This window comes from Loxodonta africana, chromosome 10, assembly GCF_030014295.1.
Source record: "Loxodonta africana isolate mLoxAfr1 chromosome 10, mLoxAfr1.hap2, whole genome shotgun sequence".
NCBI lineage: Eukaryota > Metazoa > Chordata > Mammalia > Proboscidea > Elephantidae > Loxodonta > Loxodonta africana.
The window spans coordinates 113,966,515-113,988,708 of NC_087351.1; positions in this window are offsets into that span (position 1 = coordinate 113,966,515).

Below are 22,194 nucleotides of genomic sequence, written 5' to 3' on the forward strand. Positions count from 1 at the left end.
CTATCAAAAAGTAAATAAGAAACATCGTGACAAACTGAGAGGGAGACTGTGGAAGAAAGGGAAATATTTACATTTTATGGACTTTGGCGGCACTTATTCCCACTTTATGAACAAAGGCCTCTGCATTTCCATTTTGCACTGAGGCCCACAAATTAGGTAGCCAATCCTGGTTGAGTCTCTGGTTCAGACTGAGACATAGCAAGATAAACGCTCTGGAGAATTTCACACAATGAAATGTTGGAATTAGAGTTGGGCCCACTCTGCTAAGGATTCATGGGAATGCCCAGTTGGTGAGACAGAATCTCTTCCCTTTGGAAGCTGGATTTTCTTTTAGATTATGTATATCTTAGCTCTCATGGTGAGCTAAGGCCTAGGAAAGTGAAGTAACTTGCCCAAGGTCACACAGCTAATTAATGACAGAGCCAGGACTTGAATCCAGGCATCTGGTGTGCTAGTAGTTCCTGGGTGATGCAAAGGATTAATGTGCTTGGTTAGTAACCAAAAGGTTGGTGGTCCAAATCCACCCAGAGTTGCCTCAGAAGAAAGGCCTGATGTTCTACTTCTGAAAGACCACAGCCATTGAAAACCCTAAAGAGCACACTTCTACTCTGACACACATGGGATTGCCATGAGTCAGAATCAGCTTGACAGCAACTGCTGTGGTTTGGGGTTTTATCCTGCATCCTGGTGTCTGGAGTCCTCTTCCAACTTTCCCAGCTCCACACTTGGAAGTCCAGTGGATGCATTCTTGATCTATCCCCTTTTGGTTGTGTAATGGGACACTCATCCAATAAACCTTCAGTGAGTCCCACTGTGTGTTGGGTGGGTGGAAGCCTGCTGCCAGCGAGGAGGCAGTGTGGACTAATAGCTATGAGCCCAGTCTCTGGAGACAGAAAGAATTCGGTTCAAGTGGTAGCTTTACCCTCATTGGTCAAGGGACTTCAGTTGTATTTACAAAGCATTTAGGGAGGACCTGCCAGGTGAAGTCCCTGTGGTGCAGCGGGGAGCAGACCGATATTGTTCCTTCCCTTCTGGAGTTTTAGTTTAGTGATATAGATACTGTCTTAGTCACCTAGCTCTGCTATAGCAGAAATACCACAAGTGAATGGCTTTAACAAAGAGAAATTTATTTTCTCACAGCCTAGTAGGTTACAAGTCCAAATTCAGAGCAAGTCTGGAGGAAGATCCTTGTCCTCAATCTTCCCCTGGTCAAGGAGCTTCTCAGGCACAGGGATCCCGTGTTCAAAGGACTGTCTCTGCTCCTGGTGCTGCTTTCTTGGTGGTATGAGGTCCCCAACTCTCTGCTTGCTTCCCTTTCCTTTTATCTCTTGAGGGATCAGGGAGGTGAAGGTGGTGTTACAGTCCCACCCTAATCCTCTTAAAATAAAATTATAATCACAAAATGGAGAACAACCATACAATACTGGCAATCATGGCCTAACCAAGTCATTTTTTTGGGAAATAGTTCAATTCATGACAGATACCAATGCAATAACTAAATGCTTTCAAGGGGAGCATACAGGGTGCTGGAAGATATTGTTAACAGAGGAGGTTACTTAACCTTCTCAAGCCTCAGTTACCCCATTTGCAAAATGGAGATAATACAATCTATCTCAGAAGTCCTTTTGATTTTTTGACTGCTGCTTCCATGGGCATTGCTTATTGGTCAAAGGAGAATGAAATCCTTGACAACTTCAATTTCTGTGCCATTTATCATGGTCTTGTTTAGTGTTCCAGAAGCAGCAGTCAAGAAATCAAAAGACTTGTTGCATTGGGCGAATTTGCTCCAAAGGCTCCTTTGAAGTGTTAGAAAGCAAAGATGTCACTTCGATTACTAAGGTGTACCTGACCCAAGCCGTGGTATTTTCGATTGTCTCATATGCATGTGAAAGCTGGACAATGAAAAAGAAAGACTGAAGAAGTATTGACACATTTAGATTGTGGTATTGGTGAAGAAATTGAATATAGCATGGACTGCCAGAAGAATGAACAAATCTGTCTTGGAGGAAGCACAGTCTGAATGCTCTTTAGAAGTGAGGATGGCAAGACTTTGTCTCACTTACTTTGGACATCAGGAGTGATCAGTTGCTGGAGCAGGACATCATGCTTGAAAAGTAGAGGGTCAACAGAAAAGAGAGAGACCCTCAATGAGTTGGATTGACACAATGACTGCAACAATTGGCTCAAATACGGCAATGGTTGTGAAGATGGCCCAGGACTGGGCAACATTTCATCCTGTTATTCCTAGGGTCCTGATGAGCTGGAGCCAACTCAATGGCACCTAACAACAACAACAACAGAGGTTTGCTGGGATGATGAAAGAGATAGAGTGTAACGCACCCCTTTCTTTTTAAGGAATTGTCGTTTTGGAAGCGCATAGTTGAGCCATTAATAAATGTCCCTTTTCTGTCCCTTTCCATGAAAATGAGCAGAAGGCTGCTGATGACTCTATCTTGTCTTCTGGGCCTCTGCTGAAGTTCCTTTCTTAAACTAATCAGCTAAACAACCAAACAGCCAAACCTAAGTACTTCTTCCACAACTGATATAAACCAGGAAGTGTGGGGCCCCCTTCTTTCTGGAAATTTCCCTTGATCCCATAAGTGGGATGAAATTTACCCTCATCTCTTGTTCTTTATCCCATATTAGTTGGGTTGCTTTTGGCAGCATTTAACAGAAACCCCGGCTCAGAAAGGCTTACATAATGAGGTGATTCATCATTATACATAAGAACAAGCCAGATAGTGTGTGGGCTTCAGGTACTGACTATCGGGGGCTTGGCTCTACTTCTTTGTGGTTCTCTGGGTCCTGCTTGATGTGTGGGCTTCACCCTTGGGCTGGTGGCAAGATGGCACCAGCAACTCTAGGCATCGTGCCCAGACTGATCATTCCATTGCTTCCCAGGAGCCTCTTTCTTCTCCTCAGCTGGAAAGCCTTTCCCAGGAGCCCCTGGGAGAGGCCCCTCATATGCTTACACAGGAGTGGGTCATGTGTCTATATGTGAGCCTGTTACAAGCAGAAGGAATTGGATTAAACCAATCAGGGTCTCCTGTGGAGCTAGAGTCACCAGCCCCCGAATTTCATGACGGGAAAATCGTTCATAAGAAGGAGGAAGCAGGAAATGGATGCTGTGCCTCGCATAGCTGGGTGTGGTGCTCCTCAGGACTCAGCCAGGGTCTTTGTATCTTTGCAGCCATCCTCACTGTTTAGCATCCTGTCATGAATTGGATTGTGTCTGCCAAAAATATGTATCCATTTGGGTAGGTCGTATTTCCCAGTATTGTATGATTATCTACCATTTTGTCATTTGATGAAATTTTCCTATGTGTTATAAATCCTATCACTATGGTGTAATGAGATGGATTAGTGGCAATTATATTGATGAGGTCTACAAGATTAGGTAGGATTTTAAGCAGATCTCTTTTAAGATATAAAAGAGAGAAGTGAGCAGACAGACACAGAGACCTGTATTCCACCAAGAAAGCAGCTCAGGGAGCAGAGTGTGTCCTTTGGACCTGAGGTTCCTGGGCTGAGATGCTCCCAGTCTAAGGGAAGATTGATGACAAGGACCTTCCTCTGGAGCCAAGAAGAGAAAGCCTTCCTCTGGAGCCAATGCCCTGAATTTGGACTTGTAGCCTACTAGACTGTGAGAGAATAAATTTCTCTTTGTTAAAGCCATCCACTTGTAGTATTTCTATTATAGCAGCACTAGATAACTAAGACACATCCTAACTGCACGCCTGTGAGTGAACTGATTATATTTGTCTTTCTTTTTAGGGAGTTAAAAACAAAACAAAACAAATGCTACAAGCATATCATGAATATGTAGATGCTGCCATCCGCTGTTGTCTTCTTTCGACTCCTTGGTGGTACTTGTGTTTTTTTTTTTTTTTTAACACTAACAGTGACAGCATGCCCATAAACCTGCTGCATCCACAGTGAGCAAACAATTTGATTTTGCAACAATAACAGGCAATTCATGACACACGTTCATGTTAACAGTGTCTTTTCAGGAGGCAACCATCTTAACTCTCTTGGTGAGACCGGCCTTTCCTCACCATACTGGTATCTTCTCTGAGATGCTAGGTCCTGGAGTGGTTTGCTCATGAGCTATATCAGGACAGATTCTCTCACTCATAAGAAACTAGTTCTAAACAAAACCTAGCTGCACACAACTCCTTTTTCATTTGTGGCCTTTTCCCTCGTATTTTCAGAATTTGTTTTCAATCCACCCATCAAATCCAAAGGAACTTTCTCTGAATTGTTAAAGATGGAATGTCAAGAAGAAGCTAGACCTGGAAGCGAGCATAAGAAATCAATGTAGGGCCATCAAATAGAGGAAAAAGAGGAAGAATAAATAAAAGTATCTTTGCCCCCTCCCTTCCCAAAGCCACAGTCTGTCATTCCACTCTCATTTTCATCAATCACTAGGGCAATACCCCCTAGATCAATGCATTAACTTGTTTGTTTTTCACAATGAAGGAAAACTTCATAGCCTCATCATTCATTCCGGAGTGTGGGGGAAAAAAACAAAAGCCAGCCACCGAAATTTGCATGGTGCTCAATTATACATTAGTGAACATCACTTGGCAATCTGTTCATATCAATTTAATTGGATTTTAATACTGCCTCTGATCTTGTTTTCTAATTAACAGCAGTGCTTGGAAATAAAGCAGAACCATGCACCCAGCAACACCTTTGATCTCGACCATATGGAGCTCCACCACGCTCTGGAAAAAACCTCCCTCGTCTCCACAGCCAGCCCAGAGGAGCGGGGGCCCCCAGGTGGGGGGACACCGTGGGCGCCTGCACCCCATGGGTTGTCTCCTCTCCTGATTGTCCTTGTTGCAAAGGCAGGGGACTTGCTTCCCGAGCTGGAGGCAGATGAGTGTCCCCAGTGTTGGGTGAGGTTGACTGTTTTCGCAGCTGGGTTTTCAGGGATAAACATTTGAATAAATAGACCTGACCCCGTGAGGTTTGCTTTGGAGTGGGGTCTCACCATCAGGACGGAGTATGTCACGGGTGGATACAGGAGGCAAAAGCTGGGCTGTCATAGTCCTTGGTCACAGGGCATGATTAGACCTCCACAGGGAGAGAACATCAAGTTGGACTTCAGCTGCAGCACTGCTGTGAGAGGGTCCATCTCTTCTTCTTCTGTCTGTCTTAGTCATCTAGTGCTGCTGTAACAGAAACGCCACAAGTGGGTGGTTTTAACAAACAGAAATTTATTTTCTCACAGTTTAGGAGGCTAGAAGTCCAGATTCAGAGCGCTGGCTGTAGAGGAAGGCTCTTTCTGTCTGTCCTTGTCTCTGTCAACTTCTGCTTCCTGGTTCCTTGGAGGTCTTCATGTGGCATGACACCTACCTTTCCTCCAACTGCTTGCTCACTTGTTTGTTTAATATCTTTTATATGTCAAAGGAGACTGACTTAAAACACAACCTACACTAATACTGTCTCATTAACCCAACAAAGGAAACCCATTCCCAAATGGGATTATAACCACAGGTACTGGGCTTGGGATTTAAAACATCTAGTTTTGGAGAGGAAACCCTGGTGGCATAGTGGTTAAGTGCTACGACTGCTAACCAAAAGGTTGGCAGTTCAAATCCACCAAGCACTCCTTGGAAACTCCATGGGGCAGTTCTACTCTGTCCTATAGGGTTGCTATGAGTCAGAATCAACTTGACCACAATGGGTTTGGTTTTTTGGTTATTTTTAGAGAACACAATTCAGTCCATAACAGATTCAGTTGTTCTATGTTTCCTAAATTCTTGGGTCTAGCTTTATGGGGCGGGGGGACGCGCTGGTGGCACAATGGTTAAGGGTTCAGCTGCTAATCGAAAGGTTGGTGGTTCAAATCTATCTGGCAGCTCCGAGGGAGAAAGACCTGGTGACCTGCTCCTATAAAGATTACAGGCAAGAAAACCCTGTGGGCAATTCTACTCTGTAACACATGTGGTCACTATGAGTTGGAATCCATGTGATGACACCTAACAATAACAGCAGCCACCTTACTGAGGCATCCTTGGATGGAGTTAACACACATGACTGCTGATCAAAAGGTTGGAGGTTCGAGTCCACCCAGAGGTGCCTTGGTGATCTACTTCTGAAAAAGCAGTCCTTGAACACCCTGTGGGGCATAGTTCTGCTCCTTTGCCATGGGTTGCTGTGAGTCCGAGTCCGAGTCAGCTCAACTGCAACTGGTTAACAGTACAGACTGTCACCTTGAGGTTTAGCCACTTGGGAAGCCTGATCACGCGTGGAAACAACCTTAAAAAGAATAGGAACATGAACAATGAAACCACAGGGACCAGGGGGAAGCTGGGAGGTGCAGGGAGAACAGGTGGGGCGTGGCCGGGGCAAGTACCTGCGTCCAGGTTCTCCTTTCACCAGTGAGGGGCCGAGGCAGATGTTATGGATTGAATTGTGTTTCCCCCAAACTGTGCTGAAATCCTGGCCCCAGTACCTGTGGATTCAATCCTGTTTGGAAATAGGGTTTTCCTTTTGTGATGTTGATCCACCCAGTGCAGGGGGGATCCTAAACCTAATCACTTCTGAGTTATAGAAAGAGCAGAATGGACACAGAGCCACACACCAGGGAAGGGAGAAGCCATGTGAGGACCTGTCTACAAGCCAAGGAACGCCAAGGATTGAGGCAGCCACCAGAAATTAGGAGTGCGGCCCGGACAGCCGAGACCCTGACTTGGACTTTCAGCTTCCAGAAATGAGGGAATAAATCTCTGTTCTTTAAAGCTACCAACTTCTGGTATTTTTGTTATGGCAGCGCCAGGTAATTAAGACCGTGTTAAAAGGCAGTTAGGGGGGTGAGTGTGGAGGGAAGGTGAGAGTACTGGCGCTCGCTAAGCACCTCTGTCCACAGCATTAGTAGGCGACCTTGGCAGGTACTTGATCTCTCTGTCTGCTGTTGGCTCAATGGTTGCTCTGCTGCAACTCTGAAATCCAAAAAGACCCAAAGTCAATTAGTTTACAGGATTAGAGTAGACTCATTTGGCAGTAAAACTGGACCTACAGTGACCTGAGGCCAGTTGAGAATCTTTACGTACCCAAGAAGCCGTGGGGGCCCAGTGGTTAAGGGCTCAGCTGCTAACCGAAAGGTCAGCAGTTCAAACCCACCAGCCTTGGGAGAAAGATGTGGCAATCTGCTTCCGTAAAGATTACAGCTTTGGAAACCCTATGGGGCAGTTCTACTCTGTCGCGTGGTGTCCCTATGAGTCAGAATCAACTCGACAGCACCTAACAATAACAACAACTTAGTGGCTACACATTCATTTTGCTGTATAAATAGTAACATCTCAGATCATGGAGTACTGACCCAGATTCCACCGCGATGTTGCCGTTGTTAGGTGCTGTCGAGTCGGTTCAGACTCATAGTGACCCTATGTATAACAGACGAAATAACTGCCCAGTTCTGCATCATCCTCACAATTGTTGCTACGCTTGAGCCCATTGTTGCAGCCACTGTGTCAGTCCATCTCATTGAGGGTCTTCCTCTTTTTCGCTGACCCTCCACTTTACCAAGCATGATGTCCTTCTCCAGGGACTGATCCTTCCTGACAACAAGTCCAAAGTGCGTGAGATGAAATCTCGCCATCCTTGCTTCTAAGGAGCATTCTGGATGTACTTCTTCCGAGACAGATTTGTTCATTCTTTTGGCAGTCCATGGTATAGTCAATATCCTTCACCAATACCATAATTCAAAGGCACCAATTTTTCTTCAGTCTTCCTTATTCATTGTCCAGTTTTCACATGCATATGAGGTGACTGAAAACTCCATGACTTGGGTCAGGTGCACCTTAGTCCTCAAAGTAACATCTTTGCTTTTTAACACTTTAAAGAAATCTTTTGCAGCAGATTTGCCCAATCTGTTGTTTGATTTCTTGACTGTTGCTTTCATGGGTGCAGATTGTGGATCCAAGTAAAATGAAATACTTGATAACTTCAACATTTTCTCAGTTTATCATTAAGTTACTTCTTTGTCCATCTGTGACGATTTTTGTTTTCTTTATATTGAGATGCAATCCATCCTGAAGGCTGTAGTCTTTGATCTTCATCAGTAAGTACTTTGAGTCATCTTTGCTTTCGGCAAGCAAGATTGTATCATCTGCATATTGTATGTTGTTAATGAGTCTTGTTCCAATCCTGATGCCCTGTTCTTCTTCACATAGTCCAGCTTCTTGGATTATTTGCTCAGCATATAAATTGAATAATATGGTGAAAGGATACAACCCTGACACACACCCTTCCTGATTTAAACCACGCAGTATCCCCTTGTTCTGTTCACATGACTGCCTTTTGGTCTATGTGAAGGTTCCTCATGAGCACAACTGTTCAGGAATTGTCATTCTCCACAATGTTATCTGTAATTTGTTATGATCCCTACAGTTGAATGACTTTGCATAGTCAGTAAAACACATGTAAACATCTTTCTTGCATTCTCTACTTTCAGCCAAGAGCCATCTGACATCAGCAATGATACCACTTGTTCCAAGTCCTCTTCTGAATCCGGCTTGAATTTCTGACATTTCCTTGTCAATGTCCTGCTGTAACCATTTTTCAATTATCTCCAGCAAAATTTTACTTGTGTGTGATATTAATGATATTGTTCAATAATTTCTGCATTCTTTTGGATCACCTTTCTTTGGAATGGACACAAATATGGATCTCTTCCTGTTGGTTGTCCAGGCAGCTATCTTCAAATCACCTGGCAAAGACAAGTGAGCACTCCATTGCTGCATCTGTTGGTATCTACTGGGATAGTATTTTTTATCTGTTGAAAATCCAAGAAATTATGAATTCTAAACCACATCAGGCCCCAAAGTTTCAGATAATGGATTGCAGACTTGCCCCTTTCAGGGGTTCTGGATTGATACACCCACAGCAGCGATTCTCATCAGGGCTGGTTTTGCTCCCTCCCTTCTCCCCCACACCTGGATGGTTGGGGATGTCTGGAGATATTTTTGATTGTCACAACTTGGGTGGGTGGTGCTGCTGGTATCCAGCGGGTAGAGGCCCTGGGTGCTGCTGAACATCCTGCAATGCCCAAGACACCTTCCCACAGCAGAGAGTGGTCTGGCCCCAAACATCAATAGTGCTGAGGGTTCTAACCCTGGTCCACAGCACAGCATAGATGCTCATTCTCATGTCAGCACTCTGAGCCTCTCTTTTTTCATCTGCCTGCTGGAAAGAAAGAAGGAACACCTGCCTCAAAGGGCTTTGGGAAGATCCTACGAGACAGCAGACACAAATGCCCTTTGTAACTATACCACTCTACAGAAAGATGAAGGGTGTTTAATTACTCAAAGGAAAAGTGTGTTTCCCTTAAGGCTTGTCTTAACAGTGAATCTATCTATAGACCTTGGGTGCTAGGCAGCATTCATGACAATTGGTGGGAGAGAGTACTGGTCCTCATGTCCTTGGAACTTACAATCTAGTTACTAACTGGTTATGGGGAACAATTTATAGCTTGGCCTATCATTTAGGCTGTTCTCGAAAGCAATATTTCCTTTTGCTTGTTTTAACTTTTAAACTTCCCACTTCCTGAAGATTCCCCGCCAACGCGCCCACACCTGTTGTTACTAATTTGGGACCTTTGATATGTAGGAGAAAGCTCTCCAGAACCTTAAACAGCAGGCCCTTCCTGAGCTCCTCTTCTCCAACAGGGGCCCCTTGACCCTGCACCTGCAGGCTTACTCCATCCCAGACTCCAGGACCAGTGCTGCTTGCCTGGCTGGTAGGAGTGGACCAAGGAGTTTTCTGCTCTGAAGCTCAGCATTGCACCCTTCTGTGGCTACTCCACCTGCCCTGGTAGAGTGTTGTGTTCTGGGGGTTTTGGTCTTGTCCCAGGTCCTGGTTCCCTAACCGGGCCCCAGATCTGGGAGCTGGGTTTGATGCTGGAGGTGCTTCCTGCTGATCTAGACCATTCTTCAGGCTGGGCCCTGCCTTGTGCTGGTAGGACCTTCCTCCAGCAGTTGGATCCTGGCTCTGATGAAGCAAGAATGACAGACTGTCCAGATGTTGACCACTTGTTCCAGGACCCCTGTCGTGGGACTCCCATCTCCTTCATTCTCTAGGGTGTTTTATGCAATAGGCCATTCCGGGGATCCAGGAGGTCAACTCAAACTGTCCCAGCTGGAGCAAAGTGACTTCTCCATGCAGTGGCGCCAACTGACCACATGCTTCAGGCTATGTCCCCCACCCACCATGGGGTCTGGCCCTTTCAGGGTCTCCTGTGCTCCTGCAGAAGTTGTGCAATCTCCTCAGATGTTGCCTTCCATATGGGACACCTGGGCTTGATTCCCAGCCAATGCACTTGATGCACAGTCACCGTCCACCTGTCAGTAGAGGCTTTGGTGTTGCCAGGATGCTGGACAGGTTTCAGAGGTGCTTCAGGACAATGATGCCTAGGAAGAAAGGCCTGGCAATCTACTTCTGAAAATCAGCCAGTGGAAACCCTATGGGTCACAACAGTTTGATTTGCAACTAATCATGGAAATGGTGGAGGTCCAGGAAGAGTTTTGGTTCATCGTGCATGGGGTCTCCATGAGTTGGGGGCCAATTGACTGCAGCCAACAACAACCTTGGAGTTACGTGGCCATACCCATAATCTGATATTTGTCACTTTATTCAACTGAAAAGATTTACTGGGCTTTTGCCCCTCAAACCTTTTAAGCTCCCACTTCTTACTACTATTCTAACTAAAAACAGTTGGCTCTTCCATCATAACAAAACCCAAAAATCAAACCCATGGCCATCGAGTTGATAGGACTCATGGCAACCCTGTGTGTTACAGAATAGAACTGTTCAGTAGGGTTTGTTTGGCTGTAATCTTTACAGAAGCAGATCACCATGCCTTTCTTCCATGGTGCTCCTAGGTGGATTTGAACTGCCAAACTTTAGGTTAGTAGTCGACTGTAAACTGTTTGTGCCAACGCTGAATTTCTGGGCTCTCTACTCACCTTCTGCTCTGCTTGCAAACCGGTCAGTTCTTTCCTGAGCTTCTCTTTCTCTTTATAATACTTTCCCAGATGCAGCCAGCTGTGGCTGACGTACACAAATTATTAAAGCTCTGCTGTCCAACCCCTTTCCTAGAGCTACAAGTTCAGTAAGCACAGCTTCTGCCCTCCAAGTCGTTGTAGGCAATAGTCTTAGCAAATGGTTGCCCTGTGTCACCTAGATGTCCAACCGTTCACCCTACTACATCTGTCTCCTCACCTCCTGCCACTTGACCGACAAGCCGATGCCACCTTATTTAGAATTTTTCACATCTGCCTCTACCACCTTCTGAGTCCTATTTCTGTATCAGCCAGGACAAGCAACACTAGCTGCTGTAACAAACAACCTGCCACTTCAGTGGCTTAACATAAAAAAAAAAGTGTAGGTTTTGCTCATGTTTAAGTCCACCAAAGTTGGGACTGTCGTCCAAGCCCTGGCTCGGGAAGCTGGGCTCCTTCTGTCATGCAGCTCCACCATCTCACAGTCCACCAGCAGAACAAGGAGGACCAGGTGGAGTGTTTAAGGGCGGGGCTTAGAAAAGTGCCCACTGTTTCTACCACATTCCATGGGCCAGAGTCTAGTCACGTGACCTTAAATCACTGCAGTGGATGCTGGGAAATGCAGTCTTCCTGTGGGCTCAGGAAGAGGAAGCAGCGGTGGTGAGCAAGTAGTTGGATCTGTCATTTCTCTGGAAGGTGGAGGTGGGGGCTTGTCCTTGAGTCAGGTCTCTCCTTGTTCTTCTAAAAATCGCCTACTGAGTAAAACCTCAGTGTTTCATTTAATTCCATCCATGCAGTCATTCTTTAAGCAGCACTGGTGAACATCTCAATGTGCCAGGCATGATGCTTGGCATGGGAAGGTGGGAGGTTGGTGGGGGGACTAACATTTATTAAGCGGCTGCTATGTGTCTGGCTCTTGGAATGATTATTTAACTCTTATGGTGTTGGCGAACAATATTGAACATACCATGGACTGCCAGAAGAACGAACAAATCTGTCTTAGAAGAAGTGCAGCCAGAGTGCTCCTTAGAAGTGAGGATGACGAGACTATGTCTCACACACTTTGGACATGTTATCAGGAGGGAGCAATCCCTGGAGAAAGACATCATGCTTGGTAAAGTGGAGGCTCAGTGAAAAAGAGGAAGACCCTCGACAAGCTGGACTGACACAGTGTTACAACAATGGGCTCAAGCATAGCAATGATTGTGAGGGTAGTGCAGGACTGGGCAGGGTTTCATAGGGTCACTGTGAGTTGTAACTGACTCCACGGGATCTAATAACAACAACATAGACATAGAGATACTGTTTTTATTCCCATTGTATAGATAATGCTGTGGACTGGATTGTGTCCCTCCCCGAAATATGTGGTAGACTCCTTACCCTTGCACCTGCTTAGAAACAGGTTTTTCTTATGGTGACGAGGCCATAGCAGAACAGGGTAGATCCTAAGCACAGTCGGTTCTGAGTTCTAAGAACAGCAGGGCAGACACAGAGATTCGCAGGGAAGATGGGTATCTGCCGTGGAGCACCAAGGAACCTCCAGAAACTTCTGGAACTACTGATGAGGAAAGCCCTCCCCCTAAAGCCACACCCTGAATTCAGACTTTTAGCCTCCAGAACTGGAAGAAAACAAATTTCTGTTCTTTAAAGCCACTCACTTGTAACATTTCTGTTACGGCAGCCTTAGGTTAAATAAGAGAGAGGAGCAAATTGGTTCAGAAAAGTGATCTTGCCCAAGGAGATCAACTGGGATGAAATCTTACATTCATTCCAAGTGACTAACCTATGTTTTCATCCTGAGGAAGTTTGTATCCTCCGATCCAAGGTATGATAGGACAGACAGACACAAAACCACATCATTACCATCCAGGGAGATTAGTGGATGAGGTATTGTCACAACACTGACCCTATAGCCAGGCTTGGGGGCAGGGAAGAGCGGGAAGGGAGATGATTGAGGAATCTTCCAGGGGAAGGGCATATGAGCTAGAATTTTAAAGGATAATTAGAAGCTTACCAGATGGAAAAACCCAAAGGGGGAAAAAAAAAATCCCTTGCCATCCAGTTGATTCCGACTCATAGTGACCCTATAGGGAAGAGCAGAACTGCCCCATAGAGTTTACAAGGAGCAGATGGTGGATTCAAACCACCAGTCTTTTGGTTAGCAGCTGAGCTCTTAACCACTGTGCCACCAGGACTAGATGGAGAGGGAGGAAAATGTATTTGCTACCTGTGGCTCCCTGTGGCCTCTGTTCTAGGACAGGCCGTGCATGGGGGCAGCCCATCAGGTTCCAGTTTGGGGTTTCTTGTTCTCATTCGTGATGCTGTGACAGGGGCTTCTGGTGGGAGAGCTTGTAGCTGTTCTGAGCCGGCCGGGCTGTGTCTGCTGGAGGTGGAGATGTTCTGATAAGATGTGGTGATCGTGACCCACAGAACCAGGAGATAAGGGCAGGCGAGATGTACGTGGTGCTTCCTGCTGTGGACTGATTGGCTGGCCAGCTCAGAGCCGCAGCTGCGGGCTGCCCCAGCCCTGGGACCCACTGTCTTCGTCAGTGAAATGCTGAGGCTGCACTTCTCGCTCCCTTGTGCGTGGCTGTGTCTCCAGGTCAGTGGGTATATGGAGGGCCCCATCCGGACAGTCAGGGGCTGGGGAGGGAACAGGGTGTTCTGTGAGGGTTTCATCGGCTGATTTAAGGAAGTACATCTCCAGGGCTTTCTTTCTTGTTCGTCTTGGTCCGGAAGTGCCACTGAAACCTGTCCGTCATGGGTGACCCTGCTGGTATTTGTAGTACTGGTGGGGTGGCATCCATTATCCCAGCAACAAGAAAGCCACCCCCGGAGCTGGGTTTCAGCCCCAGCTTTGTTATTTGTTAGCTAGACCATGGGGAAGTCACTTAGGTACTGTGACCTACAGAATGGGCTAGCTTCCTTTAATGGCTGGAGTAAACGGCTGGAGAATCTGAAGTTCCTAGAAGGGATTCTGGTGCAGAATAGATGCTCAGTAAAAGGCACCTACACGTTTATCGTCATCACCATCATTCATTCTCCTGGTCTGATTGCAGCCTCTCTACAGAGAGGCACCCATTCCAGATAGTTCTTGAGCTCTGCAGCCATGTGCCAGGCTCTGGGAACACAACAATGACCCAAGCTGTGGCCTTTTCAATCCCCTCACATACATGTAAGAGCTGGACAGTTTGATCTGATGTATTCTAATTGTGGTGTTAGCAAAGAATATTGATATACTATGGACTGCTGGAGAAATGAATGGAACAGGCTTAGAAGAAATACAACCAGAATGCTTTGCTTAGTTTGCACACATCATTGGGTGAGACCAGTTTTTAGAAGAGAACATCATGTTTGGTAAAGCAGAGGGGCAGGGAAAACAAGGGAAGCCCTCCATGAGATGAACTGATACAGGAGCCACAACAATGGACTCAAGCATACCCAGGACCATGATGACAGCACAGGATGGGGCAACGTTTCCTTCTGTTATACCTAAGGTTGCCATGAGTCTGAGCTGACTTGATGGCAACCGACAATAACAACCCCCTTGAAGCTTCTGGGCTGTGGGGGGAGAGAGACTGAATTTAATAAGTAATAGAACCCATATACCACTAATTGGGCCGAGCTCTGTAACAGAAATGGACACAGTGCTGAAAGCAGCCAAAAAGGGGTCTAAGCCACACCTGGGGTCAGGTAGGCACAGATGGGCCAATCAAGATCCAGATCCAGGGCTTGCCTGGTCCTTCAGCTTAGTCAGGGGCAGAGCTGGGCTTCCACCCCTGTCTGACTCTGGAGACATTCTGTTCTTCTGTACCTGTACAGTGAGGCCACCATGCTCTTGGAACCTGTATTTGCCTTATCCTGGTCACCACAGTCCCCAAAATACATAAGGGTAAAAAGTCACCATTTCCCTGTTTTTGTTCTGCTGTTAGTTGCCATTAAGTCAGCTCCAGCTCATGGGGACCCCGTGTACAACAGAACAAATATTACTGGCTTCTGCACCGTCTTAATGATGACTGATGTGAGTCCACTGCTGTGGCCACTGTGTATTTTGAGTGCCCGCCAACCGAGGTGGCTCATCTCCCAGCGCCCTACCGGGCAATATTCTGTTGTGATCCACATTGATTTGTCTTCTCAATTCAAATGTTTCGCCATCTTCATCGCTCATTATGCTCCTCCCCGCCCCCGTAGCACTTACCACAAACTTTAACTGTTCATTTAAGCTTGATGATTTCAGTTTATAGTTTATTTATTTAAATATTATGTCCGTCTCCCCAGTGAAGCTGTAGATGCCAACGTTTTGTCTGTGATAACCTAGGACTTGGGTGGTTTCTCTACCTCAGAATCTTCAAGAGCTGCTCTGTACTCACTGAATGCTGCCCGGTCATCGTCTGGTAACACCAAAGAGCTTGTATCCAAGGGTGGAGGAGGCAGCCTGGCCCTAAAAACAACACAGATCTGGGGTCAGATCTGGGTCCAAGTCCAAAATTTGCCACCTAGTTATTATCATCATGACCTTGGGCAAGCCAGTTCACCTCTCTGCATTCCAGTTTCCTAGTCTGCGTATTGTTGTTGTCGATGCCGAGTCAGCTCCGACTCATGGCGACCCAGTGTACAACAGAACAAAACGTTGCCCAGTCCCGTGCCATCTTCACAATTGTTAGTGTGTTTGAGTCTGTTGTTGTGGCCACTGTGTATCTGAGTGCCTTCCAACATAGGGGGCTCATCGTCCGGCACTCCGTCGGACAATATTCTGTTGTGACCTATAGGGTTTTCAATGGCTAATTTTGAGAAGTACATCACCAGGCTTTTCTTGCTAGTCCTCCTTAGTCTGGAAGCTCCACTAAAACTTGTCCACTGTGGGTGATCCTGCTGGTATTTGAAATACCGGTGGCATAGTTTCCAGCATTGTAGCAACATGTGAGCTACCACAGTAGGACAAACTGACAGACGGGTAGGGTCAGGTCTGCATAGTGAAGGTCAAATACCTGCTGTTACCTTATGTGTAGCAGTCTCTGGGTGGTAGACATGGTTTAAGTGCTAGACTGCTAGCTGAAAGGTTGGCTGTTGGAACCGACCTAGAGGCACCTCAAAGGAAGGCCTGGTGACCTGCTTCTGAAAGGTCATAGCCTTGAAAACAGCTGCTATGGAGCAGTTGTACTCTGACATACAGTGGGTCATCCTGAGTCAGTTCTAACAGCAACAAAAACAATTCTAGTTTCCCAGTGCTGCTGTAGCAAAATATCATCAATTGGATGGCCTACGGAGCCCTGGTGGCGCAGTGGTTAAGACTTTGGCTGCCAATCAAAAGGTCAGCAGTTTGAATCCACCAGCTGCTCCTTGGAAACCCCATGGGGCAGTTCTCCTCTGTCCAACAGGGTTGCTACGAGTTGGAATCGACACGACCACTACGGGTTTGGGTTTTTTTTTTTTGGGGTGGCTTGTAAGAACAGAAATTTATTGTCTCACAGTTTGGGAAGCTAGAAGTCCAAATCAGGATATTGACTACACTGGTTCCTCCTGAGGCTTTGAGGGAGAATCTGTCCCGCGCCTCTCTCCCGGCTTCCGGTGGCTGCGGGTGTTCCTTGGCTCGCAGCCGCAGCATCACATCGTTCCTTCCTCTGTGTCTTAGGATTTGTATCGGAAGGAGTCCCGGTGGCACAGCAGTTAAGTGCTTGGCTGCTAACCGAAAGGCCAACAGTTCAAACCCACCAGCTGCTCCAAGGAAGAAAAGACCTGGCACTCTGTGTCTGTAAAGAATACAGCCTTGGAAACCCTATGGAGTGGTTCTACTCTGTCCTTTAGGGTCACTAGGAGTCAGAAGCGACTCCACGGTAACAGGTACTCGTATAGGATTAGGGTCCACCCTACTCCAGTAAGACCTCATGTTAACCTAACTGATAGACAATTTCAAAGACCCTATTTCACATTCCCAGGTACAGGGGTTTGTACTTCAACATGTCCTTGGGGACACAAATCAACCCATAACACTGCCCACGGCTGACTTCCTCACGGGTCACCTTTTCCTTGTCCTCCAGGGAAGGTGGCACCATCTCCTGGGCTCGGCTCAGGTTCCAAGACATCCTAAGTCTTTGTTTGGGAATGTGATCTAGTGAGCGACAGGACACTAGACAATTGACCTTCATGCTTTCTGGTCAGTTTTTTCCCCCTGAGATGAATTTTCCTTATTTGAACTGTCTTGGTGCTCTCTCTTAAGCCCTGCTGATTTCTTGACGTGGTAGGACCTTGGGGGCTAACCCACAAAACCCCAAAAGGATCAAAGTCTGAGTCACTGGAGAAGTCTTTGGAGTCAGATCCCTCATACACCCCAAGAAGCAGGCTTTCTCCTTTTAACTTCAGTGAGACCCAGCTTTGGGCACGGCCTGCGCTCAGCTCTTGGCTAATTCTACCCTGTTTCGGGCCCATTCCTCAGACCCCGTGTGGTTGGGAGCAGGGTATGGAGGATCCAGGGGAGGTGCATCTGCAGTGTGGTGGGTTGGTGAGGTGGGGAACAGCCCAGGGCCTCTGAAGCCAGCCCCTGCCCACACCCACTTTTGATCCTTTCAGCTCAGGCTGCTCTGGCCTCCCAAGGTGCTCCAGAAACCAGCATCTCCACCTCTTTCTACCAGCCCCCCACACCAGGGGTCTCTACCAATGTCCTAGGAATCCAGCCTCCAGAGGATTTTTTTTCAGGGCCAGTCCTAAACACCTCGTGCTCTGGAGAGACCTGCACTTGTCCAGCCAGTGCCCAGTCAGCTGCTCCGTGGGACAGGGCAGGGAGGGAGGGAGGGAGGCCCATTTTGCAGATGAGAAAATGGAGGTTCAGACAGGAGAAGTGAGTTTCCCAGGGTACACACAGCACCTTTCTTTATGGGGTAGTGAGCGTCCATCCCTGGGAGGGCACGGGGGACATGGTGTGGAGGAGGGTGCTGAGGCGCTGCTGAAAACGGGTAGTGCTCTCTCCTCAGACCACACTGGCTTTCCCTCCTCTGAGGCCACCCAAATGGCTACTGCTCTTTCCATTTCTCCCCTCCTCCCAGGCAAGCTGGACTCCAGCCTCTGTCTGAAGTGAACTCGATTTATAAGTTCCAACAAGAAACACTGTGATCTAACTTCTTGTGGCTTCAGGAGATACCAATCTGTGGTAACACTTCAAATTAAGTGACGTGAATGAGTAATTACTTTCTGAACCTGAGGAGTCTCATTGAATAGGATCGTTATTGTGTGCTAATTAAAATCCCACTGATTATTAAAATTACATTTGGGCGTTTTAATAACTCTATCAGGGACGTGCAGATAAAGCCCAGAGATAGAAACCAGTGTGGAGTCTTGTTAAACCCCAATAAATATTGGTATTAATTCAAACCTGTCCTCATTGCTCTGGGAAACTTGAACGGCATTTATGCTGGAGCTGTGGGTCGGGGTGTTGCAATGAAATCTTCACCCCTTTGGAACCCGAATGCTAGAATCTTTTGAGCTTTATGAAGTCTGAGTTTGGGGCAAGCACCTGCAGAGGACAGCGTGTTAGGAGAACCGAGGAGGAGGTGTGGGGTGGTTGTCACACACTCCTGTCAACCTCCTTCCGGGCTATTCTGAGAACAAGAGTAGAACTGGAACTGGGAGCCAGCTCTGAACCTGATTGTCATCAACCCATTGCTGTGGAGCCTAGTCCAGCTTGATTGTCATTAGAACATACTGGGAGTTGGGGGGAATTTCAAGTCATTTAGGCACCAACACCTGGCTGCTTAGCACAATCACCTGGGGATCTTTGAAAAATGCACATTCCCAGGCAGCTCCTGGAGACTGTGATGTCCATGAGGCTGGTGGAGCCCAGTCCAGCCCCTCATGTGATCCGCCCAGTTTCAGGGTTTCCTGTTCTCCCATGGGTGTCTTGGGGAGGCCTCAGGGACACGTCTACCTCTAGCCCCTCCTCTCCTAGCTCCTGGGTATTGCAAATATGTTTACATGCTCCGCTGCTAACCAAAAAGTTGGAAGTTCAAGTTCTCCCAAAGCTGCCTTGGAAGGAAAGCCTGTCTTCTCCTCTTCTGCCTTTCAAAGGGACACTTGTCATTTGAAGGAGCCTTGATGGTGCAGTGGTTAAAGCAATCGGCTGCTAACGGAAAGGTCAGTGGCTCAAAACCAAGAGCAGCTTCGTAGGAGAACGACGCGGCAGTCTGCTTCCATAAAGATTTATGGCCTTGGAAACCCTGTGGGGTCACAATAAGTTGAAGCTGACTTGATGGCAGTGGGTTTTGGTCATCGGATTTAAGACCTATCCCAGTAATCCAGGATGATCTCATCTTAAGAACCTTCACTTAGTCACATCTGCAAAGAACCCTTTTTCCAGATAAGGTCCCACTTACTGGTTCCGGGATTTTGGACGTGGACATATCTTTTGGGAGGCCACTATCCAACCCACTACAGAGGCCTAGAAAGTTATTTCTTCAGAGGAGAGAGCTGTGCCCCAGGGGTTCGATGGAGAAATGGCCTTGTCTCCCCTCAGCAGAGGAAGGCATTTGGAAGGCCCACTGGGCTTGGCGTTCGCACATGGCTGTTCTGGGACAGGTTGCGGATGGGCCTGGGGTCCCTGGATGGTGCAAACAGTTAAGTGCTCGACTACTAGCATAAAGGTTGGCGGTTCAAACCCACCCAGGGGCACCTCAAAAGAAAGGCCAGGAGGTCTCCCTCTGAAAGGTCACAGCCTTGAAAACCGTGTGGAGCAGGTTCCACTGTGACACACAGGAGTTGTCACGGGTCAGAACCAACTCGATGGCAACTAACAACAACAGTGGGCATGGCCCAGGAAGGAAACGGGGGGCCCCTCAGACTGGGTCACTGGCGGAGAATTTCACAGATACGCCAAGTGCCGAAGCCTGAGCAGGGAGGAAGACGACGGAGGAGACAGTACAGCGCCCCGGTGCCCTGGTCCTGGCCGCCACCCGAGGCCTGAAGGCAGGGAGGGGGATTTCTGGCACCCAGGCAGAGTGGGGAGGGGCTCCTGACAGGGCCGAGGAGACTTTGGGGGGACGCCTGCAGGGAGGGAGCTGGGATGACATCTCTGACCTTATGCCTCCCTCTCTGACCTCCAGGCAGAGTCTCCCACTGATGGAATGTACTGGAAGCTAGAGGCCTGTCGGTCCTCACAGATCTGCTTTCCGGGCCCTGAGGAGGAGCAGGAGAGCAGGCCAGACAGGCACCTGGACAAGGCCAGTTTGATTTATCAGGAATGGGGCTCTGTGAAGCAACTTGGTCTAATTTCACAGAGAGCATGACCTTTGACCTGACTTGAGGGACAAGTCGAGTTTGGACTGGTGGGATGGTTGGTGGCAGCAGGCCCAGATCTGTGGGTTGGAGAGAGGCAAGCACGGAGGTGTGGTGTTGGGAAGTAGGAAGCGGGCGGGGAGAAGAACAGGTGGGTGGAGGTTGGCCTCCCGTCTCTGACGGTGAAGAGAAGGTTGGCCTACTGCCTTGGCAGGTGAGGAGTATTTGATTCCGCAGGCAGCAGCATCCGTCTGGTGTGGAGCAGGGTGGTAAGGGGTGCAGAGCTGTGTTCTGGGTCCCTGGTGGTATAACCCTAAAGGTCGGTGGTTCAAACTCACCCAGCGGTGCCTTGGAAGAAAGGCCTGGTGATCCGCTTCCGTGAAGATTACAACCAAGAATACCGTACGGAGCCCAGTTCTGCCCTGAGTCAGAGCAGACCCTACGGCACTGGGTTTGGGCTCATGGTTTTAATGTGGCAGAAAGGCCAGGACTGGGGAGAGGCTGAGATGGGGAGCGTGAAGGGTTGCCGTCTTGGTCTAGGGAGGAGCTAGCGGGGGTGTGGGGCCGTGGCAGCTGCAGGGGTGCAGGAGAGGAGAGTGGAGGGAGGGGCCCGGGGTTCTGGCCAGAGGAGCCATCAGGACTGAGGGCTGGAAGCAGGTGGAAGGGCAGCGGGGGTGACCACGCCCCCCGCCTGGTGAAACCATCAGAGCCACCTGGGCCTGGCTTGGGCCTGAGGGACTGTCTTCCCAGTCCTCTGGGCAGGGACGAATTATCCAATAACCAAGGAAGCACGGGCTTACTTGTGCTTACTTACTAGTCTGCAGTGAACAATTTCATAATTGGTTAGTAAGTAAGCAGGTCATCCATCCCTATCAGGGACTGTAAATTTGAAAACAGGCTTTGATTCTGTAGGAGGGTGCTGTGGGGTTGGGAGGGAGATAGATGCCAGCCATACCTTGAAACACAATCTTTTGATGTGGTGAAAAAATGTGAAAATGTTTAGTACAGATAATCTGGTAAGCAAGGTACTATTGGATAATCGGCCCTTGCCTCCGGGTGTTGGGGAGCCCCTGGGTGGGGCAAATGGTTAACACACTCGGCTGTGAACTGAAAGGTTGGAGGTTCAAGTCCACCCAGAGGCACCTTGGAAGAAAGGCCTGGCAAGCTATGTCTAAAAAATCAGCCTCTGAGAACTTTATGGAGCACAGCTTTATTCTGGCACACGTGATGTTGCCATGAGTTGGGGCTGATTCAGTGGCAACTGGTTTTGGTTTCTGTGTGCTCAGCGTGCTCCAGGGTCTTCTACGCCCATGATCTCAGGGCATCCCAAACCCGGCTTCACGTTGGTTGAAGTCTCTAGGGGTGTTCCTTAGGGATGCATCTTCCTGGCCCCCCTCAGATGGTCTGCACCGTCCTTCCTGAGACTGATGCAGCTGTGCTGGGTGATACCTCTGCTGTTTCTCAGCCTCCCAACCCCGAGGGCAGGCCCCTGTCCTCTGTCCCTTTCACTAGTGCGGAAACTGAGGCTCAGGGCTGAGCTGCTGGCCTGGCCTCTCACGTTTGAGCCCTAGACTCTGGCCTCACAGCCCAAAGCCTGGAGGAGGTTGAGGGGCAGGGTGTGGCTAGCTTTGATTCCAAAGTCCTCAGGGCTGCAGGCAGCTCCCTGGGAGGTCGTCTCGTCAGGCCAGGGCCACACAGGGAGTGGGTGAGCGGTGCCAGGCCCTTCCTGGTGGCCAGGACTGAGCAGACAAGCTGGACGAGGTCCCCCAAGCTCTTCAAGCCCCCTCAGTGGAAGCTGGCCTGGGGGCTGTGGAGGGGCCGGCGGGCCACTGGGGCCTTGAGGATCCGTGTTGAAAAGATTAAGAGTGGGAAAATGACATGTATCCCTCCCACTTCACCTGAAAATGCTGCCGAGTCAAATCAA